Here is an 8174-nt window from a genome sequence, read left to right on the forward strand (position 1 = left end):
GTGCTCTAAGCACAAAACAACTGCAGCTTCATACAGTAGATGTGTCTAGATTACAGTAGTTGTGTCTAGATTACAGTAGTTGTGTCTAGATTACAGTAGTTGTGTCTAAATTACAGTATATGTGTCTAGATTACAGTCGGCGTGTCTAGATTAAAATTGGCAGCATTTAATCATTACCCTGCAAAAAGCTATTTCTCTCTGTCTCTGTCTTTCTCTCATTCTGTCTCTCTGTTTCTCTCTCTATTCTTCCTTGGTCCACTCCCTCTTCCATGCTCCTAATCCCTCTCCCTTTCGGTGTCTCTCCCAGCTCCTTTCACCATCTCTCTCTCTCTCCTCCCCTCCCCTTTCCTTCCTTCCATCCCTCCCTCCTTCCAAACCAGCAGAGAGGCTAGGAGCTGGGATAGGAGATGATGATGGGGCACCATAAACTAGGCATGGAAGTAAGAAATGGTGATACAATGGTGAAATATTAATACTCTAATGAATGGCTAAAAATAGGAAGCAGAAGCTTTGAGTCCATGCCATACACATGCTGGTTCCCCAGGCCTCTCTCTGAGTACGGCGGGAGAAGAGGGACACACTGATAACAGACACACAGTAATATAAGGAAAACTCATCTCCATGGTTGATATGTAGATCCAATGAATATACAGTACTACTACAGCCTCTTTGATAAGGTACAACTAAAAGTATTGGGAAACGTGTGAGTGTGGGGGGATGGGGGTGCATTGACAGAAAGGAAGAAAAATAAAGAAAGAGGGAGAGAGAGTGGGTGAGGGAGAGGAAGAGTCAATTCATGTTTTTGTAAATGCATGGCTGTAGTGTACAGAGATGTACACACTACAGCATAGTGCCAGCAGAGGGTGCCACTAACTCAATACAAAGAGAGGAGGCAGGCCAAATGTTGTGGCACTCCTTGTCACACACACACACACACACACACACACAAAATCTCGCACGCACGCACACACACACACACACACACTAAGGGGGTTTGTCTTTATCGAGCTCGGCATGAGCGATGAACTAGATATTGATATGGCAGAAATGCCATGGTTTATTTATTTACTGGGATCTAAAGTGGAATTTAATTTACAGTACAAAACTGCCAGGGTCCCAATTATGCCCCATCTTCTCATCTACATGATGTTATGAAATCAAATTAACATAATTTCTCAGCTAATGTATCAAAGCAGCCATTAACTCTCTGAAAACATATTATTTTCTACTAATATGTCAATTTCCAAATGTGCATGTTAATTTAGGACAACTATTCGTCATGGTTATATCATTGAATCAACAGACAAGTGAATGTAATTGACAGGATGCACAATACCATCTTTTATAACCTCCACTGACATCCATGGCGCCGTCGCCATAGAAACAGAACGTGGCCATAGTGATTATATTCTCAAATTGTTGAGGTTATTCGAGTTTGTTAAGCTGAAATAACAACTCCAGTACCTACTTCACTAACGTAAGACACAAAAGAACTGTCACAGATTTCATAATGACACGGTTGAGTTGTAATCTATGACCCTTGGAATATTCACAAGAGGTGCTGGTGACATTCAACTCTTCTTTAAATAGTCAAGCGAGACCGAACAGAGTCACATATTGATTTAATAACAAATCATCGCATTCCAAGATGGCGTAGCAGTCGGATGTGTGTGTGTTTGTCTTGTCCCGTCTTGTCCCGTGTACATAGTCGTTTTCCTTGTTTTTTTTCTTATATATTTCGTATATATTTTAATCTCACTTTCCATCTACGAACTGAATATACTCTCCTGCAACCCGTCTCACCCAATGTGGTACGGATCTGCTATTTTTATACTTTAGAATCGGAACCCCCCCAGAAGCTAGATGCTAAATTGTAATTATTTCATCTCTAGGGCCTATTTATTGCCTTACCTCACTAATCTTTTACATTTGCACACACTGTACATAGATTTATCTATTGTGTTATTGACTGTACATTTGTTTATGTGTAACTCTGTGTTGCTGTTTATGTCACACTGCTTTGCTTTATCTTGGACCAGGTTGCAGCTGTAAATGAGAACTTGTTCTCAACTGGCCTACCTGGTTAAATTGTCACGCCTGCTCCCGCTCTTCATCCCTCTGGCGCTCGAGGGCACCAGACTCCCCATTATTACGCACTCAAGCCACCATCAGTACACACACCTGCCTTCCCCCCGTCACGCACATCAGCGATCATTGGACTCACGTGGACTTAATTGTGTCATTACCTTCCCTATATCTGTCTGTTCCCAAGCTCTGTTCCCTGCTTCTGGATTGATTGTCATATGTCCGTGTTACCCGTGTTCTGACGCTGTTTCTGTCTTGTTCTATGTCTGTTCCCTATTAAATGTTTGACTCCCCGTACCTGCTTCTCCTGTCCGGCGTCACTCCTTATAGAATCCCGAAGCAGGTCATCACACGAAGCAGGTCATCACACGAAGCTGTGGTACTGGTATTCCGGTTGGTGGTGGCGTCGGTTCTGGGTCGCCGCTGATGGACCCGGGGGTGCCTAGCCAGCTCGTCGGGCTTCCACGCCCTAGCTGGCTCAAGAAGTTTCCTTTCCCCGGTTGGCTCGGAAGGCGCCCATCCCACGTCGGGCCTCAGCTGGATCGTCAGGTCCTGTTCACCCAGCCGGCTTGTCAGACTGTCACGTCTCCATCGGATCATCGGGCTTCCACGTCGCAGTGGGATCGACAGGCGTTCATGCCTCAGCCGGCTCGCCAGGCTCCCACGCCCCTGCCGGTTCGTGGGGAATTTACCCCCAGCCCCCAACTCAAGCCACCATCAGTACGCACACCTGCCTTCCCCCCGTTACGCACATCAGCGATCATTGGACTCACGTGCACTCAATTACTTGTGTCATTACCTTCCCTATATCTCTCTGTTCCCAAGCTCTGTTCCCTGCTCCTGGATTGATTGTCATATGTCCGTGTTACCCGTGTTCTGACGCTGTTCGTCTTGTTACAGTAGTGTCTGTTCCCTATCAAATGTTTGACTCCCCGTACCTGCTTCTCCTGTCCGGCATCACTCCTTATATAAATAAAGGTGAAATTAACATTTAAAAACATTTCAATTTTAAAAAATTGCTGAGGGTGTGAAATGTCATTTTAACATGACTTTGACATCAAAATAAGTCATCCTTCAGCTTCAGACTGCCTCTGTCACCTCATAAGTGACAAGGTTTCTGATAACAATACCCACTTGAGACAGGCCTGGGCTTGTTTTTGTGGCGTTAGTTACAGCACTAACACACACAGCAGCTATTAGTTTCAGCAAACTGTGTAGCATCTCCTGCGGTCATATTTTCCCAGGATTTGTGGGAGCGTAATAGTCTTAGCTACTCTGATAAGAACTTCCAGTCCCTCTACAATCACACTGGCCAAATAAATAGACAGGTTGCCATGCTAGCTCTGTCTGGTGCTCTATATAAAGACTGGCAGCTGGCACCCAGAGAGAGAGAGAGAGAGAGAGTTTGATCTCTGGCTGTGACCCCACATATGGCTGTCTGATGTGAGGCGTCAGTGATTTGGTCAGTAGTCAGTACTGTGGGAATTCACAACCCCTATCTCTGTGGGTGAGAGTGAATGTAAGGGTGAGAGTGAATACACTACATTGAAATTCTACTTTGTGCTACGATGAGGCCCGGCGTCGGCCCAAGCTGCTGCACTGAGGTAACACCTTCTGTCTTAGCTGCCTGGGAGATATAGACAGGCACACCAGGAGGGGGCGCTGCCATGCCCCTCATGCAGACAGGAGACCAAGGTACTGCATTCTGGTGTGGCTAAACTAGCAGATTTCTCCATCATCGGTTTGGTGACAAGAGGACAAGAAGAGTCAGAAGTGGGCGTCTAATGTGAGAAACATGCAGATTAGAAACTGAAGATCTTCTGCACATCGTGCCACAGGTTTGTGCTTGGAAAAGGAATAATCAACATGTGCGCGCCCACACACCAACACACACACACACACTGTGGCGCCCACACACCAACACACACACACACTGTGGCGCCCACACACCAACACACACACACACACACTGTGGCGCCCACACACACACACACACACACACACACTGTGAATCGTAAGAGCTGAGCCAGGTGGACTTCAAGCTAACTCTTCTCTCCTAGTCAGCCACTGTGTGCTTTAGTCCCAGGAAGAGGGAAGACATCCACATTCATAAGGCATTGTTTGGATAAATGTCCACTCAGCCATAACTACTCCTCTCTGAACAGCACCAGGACACCCAAGACACATTCCTCCACATTCATTGTTCCACATTGTCACCTGCTTCAACAAATACCAGTATGAGATGGCATCTATTTCCCTAGAGATTGCTGCACGAAGATTAGAATATGCACTCACAGCTGTCAATAGAATACAATAGAATAGAGATGCTAATTTGTTTCACTAAGGACAGATACAGATATTCAATCAGACTTTAACTTTTAACTACTGTAGCTCTACTCTATGTTTATCTCTCCTCAGGGTTGCTGTTCCCTTGGTGCTCTCACGCCCCCCACCCCCTCACACCCCCCATATCCCACTTAACCCCCACACACCCCCTCACACTCTCTTACACCCCCTCATACCCTCCCTCACCCCTCACACCCCTCACACCCCCCACATCCCCCTCAACCCCCCACACACCCCCTCACACTCTCTTACACCCCCTCACACCCTCCCTCACACCCCTACATACCCCCTCACCCACTCTTACAACCCTCACCCCACCTCACCCCCCCTCACCCCCACACCCCCTACATACCCCCTCATCCCCTCTTACACCCCCTCACACCCTCCCTCTCACCCCCTACACATCCCCCCTCACACCCCTCACACCCCTCCCCCCCCCTCACACTCCCCTCCCTCCCACACCCCTCACACCCCCCACATCCCCCTCAACCCCCCCACACCCCCTCACACTCTCTTACACCCCCTCATACCCTCCCTCACCCCTCACCCCCCCACACCCCTCACATCCCCCTCAACCTCCCACACACCCCCTCACACTCTCTTACTCCCCCTCACACCCTCCCTCACACCCCTACATACCCCCTCACCCACTCTTACAACCCTCACCCCACCTCACCCCCCCTCACACCCCCTCACACCCCCCACATCCCCCTCAACCTCCCACACACCCCCTCACACTCTCTTACACCCTCCCTCACCCCCCTACATACCCCCTCACCCACTCTTACAACCCTCACCCCACCTCACCCCCCCTCACACCCCCACACCCCCTACATACCCCCTCACCCCCTCTTACAACCCTCACCCCACCTCACCCCCGCTCACCCCCACAACCCCTAAATACCCCCTCATCCCCTCTTACACCCCCTCACACCCTCCCTCTCACCCCCTACACATCCCCCCTCACACCCCTTACACCCTCCCTTACACCCCCTACACATCCCCCCTCATACCCCCTACACATCTCCCCTCACACCCCCCACATCCCCCTCAACACCCCCCCACACCCCCTCACACTCTCTTACACCCCCTCACACCCTCCCTCACACCCCTACATACCCCCTCACCCACTCTTACAACCCTCACCCCACCTCACCCCCCCTCACCCCCACACCCCCTCCTTCCCCCGTCAACCCCTCTTACACCCCCTCACACCCCTACACATCCCCCCTCACACCCCCTACACATCCCCCCTCACACCCCTTACACCTTCCCTCACACCCCCTACAGATCCCCCCTCACACCCCCTACACATCTCCACTCACACCCCTTACACCCCCCCCTCACATCCCCCACATCCCCCTCAACCCCCCCCCCCACACCCCCTCACACTCTCTTACACCCCCCCCCCCCCCCCACACACACACACACACACACACACACACACACACACACACACACACACACACACACACACACACACACACAGACACTGTGGAGGATGCAGAGTCAGCCGCAGCCCGCTACAGAGGCAGGATACCCTCTGCTTTAAATCAATGCCAGCAGAAGCAAACGCTCCTGGACCAGACCGTATGAGACTCACTGGATGAGAGGCGCCAACTGCAGGTCCTGTCCCACACAGCTGCTGTCCCAGAGAGGAACACTGACGGCACTACAGGAGCCTCATCTCCTGTGGGGACACTGCCACCCCACTAGCCAACTCCACTCTCCCACAGAGGCACACTCAGTCTCCTCTCATTACCAATGATCTGGAACTGAACATGCTGGTTCCACAAAGACAACAACAACAGAGATTGTTGCTGTAGAATCTCAGCTCCTCCACTAACACTGACTCTGCGGTTCTGAAAGTTGGAGGTGACAGTATAGAACTGAGTGTAGGAAAGAGCAAGACTTCAATGAACTCCCCTCCTCAGGTATCAGTCATTAAAGATGGCTGAACTCTCTGGGGAAGCAGACTGGCTCCTTCTCAGGTACCAGTCAGTAAAGATGGCTGAACTCTCTGGGGAAGCAGACTGGCTCCTTTGCGTTCCTAGACAAGAGGTCAGACCTTGGGTCCTCTGAGGGGTGTCTAAGGTCACCTGTGGTTGTGGCTGCATCCAGTCTGGGGTACATGGTGGTCCTGGCTCATCCTGAACACAGGTGCATCTTCATCCACACCTGAGATGGGGAAAGACTATTCACCCTCCAGCCAGAAGGCCTTTTGGAGGGCCAGATATTTGTGACTGACCACTGTGAGGAAGGTGTCCAAACAATCCTGACCATAGAGTGGATGACAGAGACCCTGCTGCTAACCCTAACTGAGGTGGCCCAGCTTTGTGGCCAGGACAGGGGGACAGGGTGGCTGTGTTTACTGAAGACTCTGTTCTTCTCTATGACACCACAGGCTCTCTGCTATGGAGGAGTGAGCAGAGATTTGTCCACCCAAGTGGCATCGCTATAGATGACAGGAATAATGGCATAGTAGCGAACCACAGCTCTGGAGATATGGTGGTTCTCAGCAGTGAGGGGAGGTGGCTGGGCTGGACTGCTAGAGGGTTGGCAGGACCTCAAGGACTGGCATTGGGTAATGACAGGGTGCCTGTTATTACTAACAGCCAGAACAACAAAAACATTATAATACACCCTTATCAATATCAAGATACTGACGTCAGCTTTCAGAAAACATTGGCTATCAGAAATCACTAAATGCACTAACCTTCAGGTACTGTTTAAGGATATACCTATGCTGCTAATAGACCTATGGCACAAAAGCATTCAATAACTAATATTTTTTATTTATGAGCAAAATACAATATCTTGGGACAGAACGATTCTGTATCTAGTGAGCATACTAATCCATCTTAATCCTGTTTTCTCAATGATCCAGTCGTGTCCATGCCCCCCAATAGGATGCAGCAGGTGAGTAAGCACTACACATGGCTGTGGGCCAACAACACTACTGTGGCATTGCTTTGTGAAATGAATGGTTTGTAGAGCCCTCATGCAAGGTAATAATGGGGCCCTACCCTACAGCAAGAGCATAGAGAGAAAAAGTGGGCAGCTCTGTAAAAGTAAACTGGAGAAAAGCCCCGGCCAGGTACCTGAGTATATCTCCCTGCTCTTCAATTTCATCAGCCACCTCTTCACACCTGCAACAATGATGTGAAGAAGCCCGTCATGTGCAGGGCAACGTTACAGCAGCCCTGAAACTGGTCAAGGCAAGGACCTTCATGCAGGAGGCTGGCAGTGATATAGCAGTTAACATTCAGTGCAGCCATAACATTGAATCATTTGCTTTTATAAATCACCACCCATCCTAACCCCAAACTGAACAACATAAACAATTACCTGTTGCAGTTTCAAATGAGCAGACGGCTTCTGAAGTAACACTGACGACACCCATCAGCATTTACACTGAGTGAACAAAACATTAAGAACAGCTTCCTAATATTGAGTTGCACCCCCTTTTGCCCTCAGAACAGACTCAATCCGTTGGGGCATGGACTCTACAGGGTGTCTAAAGTGTTCCACAGGGATGCTGGTCCATGTTGAATCCAATGCTTCCCACACTTGTGTCAAGTTGGCTGGATGTCCTTTGGGTGCTGGACCATTCTTGATACACACGGGAAACTGTTGATCGTGAAAAACCCAGCAGCGTTGCAGTTCTTGACACACTCAAACCGGTGCGCCTGGCACCTACTACCATACCCTGTTCAAAGGCACTTAAATATTTTGTCTTGGCC

The sequence above is a fragment of the Salmo trutta genome, chromosome 33 (genome assembly GCF_901001165.1).
Source record: "Salmo trutta chromosome 33, fSalTru1.1, whole genome shotgun sequence".
Lineage (NCBI taxonomy): Eukaryota > Metazoa > Chordata > Actinopteri > Salmoniformes > Salmonidae > Salmo > Salmo trutta.